We start from the raw sequence: 2354 nt of genomic DNA on the forward strand, positions 1-2354 counted from the left end.
TGCACTTGATAAGGTATCCATTGCAAAATCAAAACAACAAACAAAAAGAACAAACAATTTCAAGAAAAAAGGTTAGAAAATGGAACAATTATAGTGCTGTAAAGAAAATAAAAAGACACTCAAAGCACTCCAAGAAAGAATACTTCCCTAAACCAATCTGCTTTTGAGGTTTTGGTAAGTCTCAAATGAAATATGTCAAAGCAAACCACTCTTTCTTAAAGCAAATACACCATAAAACTTAAAGAACAATAAAAGACAATCAAGAAAAGGTGTAAACAAGAAAAGGCTATAGCACAAGGAATACAAGATATATGTTGGGATGTTGAAATTTGGATCCCACAAACTCATTCCCATTAGAGCTCTCAGCTTCGCGTTCTTGGATGATGATTACATCTTGGGGCAGAGCATGGCCATCTGAGTGAGCGACGTCTTGATGCGGAGCTCGAGCATCTGAGTGAGAGTGCTCAGTAGGGGGAGTAGCCATTTTCCTTTTTCATTTGAAGACGAGCCCAGAGGTGGTTTTTTCATCCTGCTCGGTCGAAGCTTGAGTAATTGTAACTAGAGCTTTCCTTTTCTGCTTCAAAGATTTCTTGGACTGGCTAACAGACACCCTCATCTTTCTAGCTAGCTCAACTAACTCTGCCTTGTTGATGTTGGACAACATCCTTTCTGCAAAAAAAAAATAAAAAAAAAAGTAAATGGTTAATAATGGTAGTAGAGTTATTTTCACCAAGCGTAGGAAATCAGGAGTACCAGTGTAAACTTTCAGAGTACCAGGGAAGTACTCTTTTGTCAACAAGTAAAAGGTATAAAAAACAACCTTCAAGCTCGTTAGGAACTCACAGATTCCTTGATCTTTTGGCGACAGATCCTCCAGGTGCCGAACACTCTAGAATTTGGGCTCAGGGGTCAAATACAGGGGACATCCATCCAGAAGGGTTGGATCTCCTAGCTCGGACTTAAACAAATTTTCCTTTAAAGTTTTTATATGAAGAATGGAAGAAGGTGATATGATTCCAATAACATGATAGATATATTATATGAACATGTTATGGATTCAACAAGAGTTGGAATATGATTAGGCACTTTTTAAGAGTTGGATCAATGTTCTTAACATTCAAGAACTCCACAAATCACAAGTAACCAAGCCAAACTCATATAGAAACCCTTAATATAGCATTTGAACCGATTAAAACAAGCTAGAATGCAAATGAACCGATTAAAACACAAGGAAACACAAACGAACCGATTAAAACACAAGGAAACTCAACCACAATCACAAGAATAACAAGTTAGAAGAAACTACCGAACAAAAACACAAAATAAGCAAGTTCTACCAATTGAAATGACTAGAAACATCAAAGACTTGTTTTAGAGTTTGTTTTGGAATGGAAATGGATGAAGAAGATGAAAAGAACTAGGAAACTTATGTGGTTGTGGTACTTGGAGATGTGCACGCAACTTGAAGGATGAAAGGCTTCAAGTTGAGTGTAGATGCGGCCACTTGTCCAAGAATGCACTCAAGATAAGACTAGAAGAGAAGAAGACCAAGTCTCTCTCAATTCACTCACCAATTTGGGAGAGGTTCTTTACTCAAAAATCAATTCTATTATTTCAAAGACCCAAGCCATCCTTTTATAGGAAGGAGGACCGGTCACATATTACAAAGAAAGCTTACAAGAGAAGCTTTGCAAGGTAGCCTTCTAACCTTTCCAATTCTAGCGCCTAAAATGGAGAGTGAAGAGGCACCTTCTAGATTTTTCCCAAAAACTAATGCCTATAGGTGCTATACAAAAGAGGTGTCTTTAAGGTTTCCCTCTTTAGCACATCCTAAAGCTATTCTATATTATTTACAAATTTATACAAATGAAACTATAAAGAGAGATATTAATTGGAGCCCATTCTTGAATGCTTGTAGTCTTCTTTTGGCTTTAGGCTTGGTCCTCTCTTTATTTAATTCTTCTTTAATTTTTTAGAAGATTAGAAGGAAGAACTTTAAATGTTGGGTGGATGGCCTCTTCCTGCATTAGTAAAATCCTCTCTAACTTGATATTTATCATGCTCCCCGAGTTGGATAGAATTCGTCCACGATTTCTGAATCCCTGCATATAACAAAGTCAGTTTACTATCAAGATTAACAGTGGAATAAGAGAAAGGCAAACATGACTTAGAATGTGTAAGTAGTGGAAGTTCAGAAGAAGAGGTCCTATAGACAGACCAAGTTGGAAAATATTGTTTGGGAATGATGATATTTTTTGGAAAAAGTCCTTTTAAATGGTGAAAACCATTAGGAGGTATGAAAAAATCATCCCTAACATTCTTTAACCAAGTTGGTGTTGAAATAGGAACCTTGG

Source organism: Phaseolus vulgaris, chromosome 8 (assembly GCF_000499845.2).
Source record: "Phaseolus vulgaris cultivar G19833 chromosome 8, P. vulgaris v2.0, whole genome shotgun sequence".
Taxonomy (NCBI): domain Eukaryota; kingdom Viridiplantae; phylum Streptophyta; class Magnoliopsida; order Fabales; family Fabaceae; genus Phaseolus; species Phaseolus vulgaris.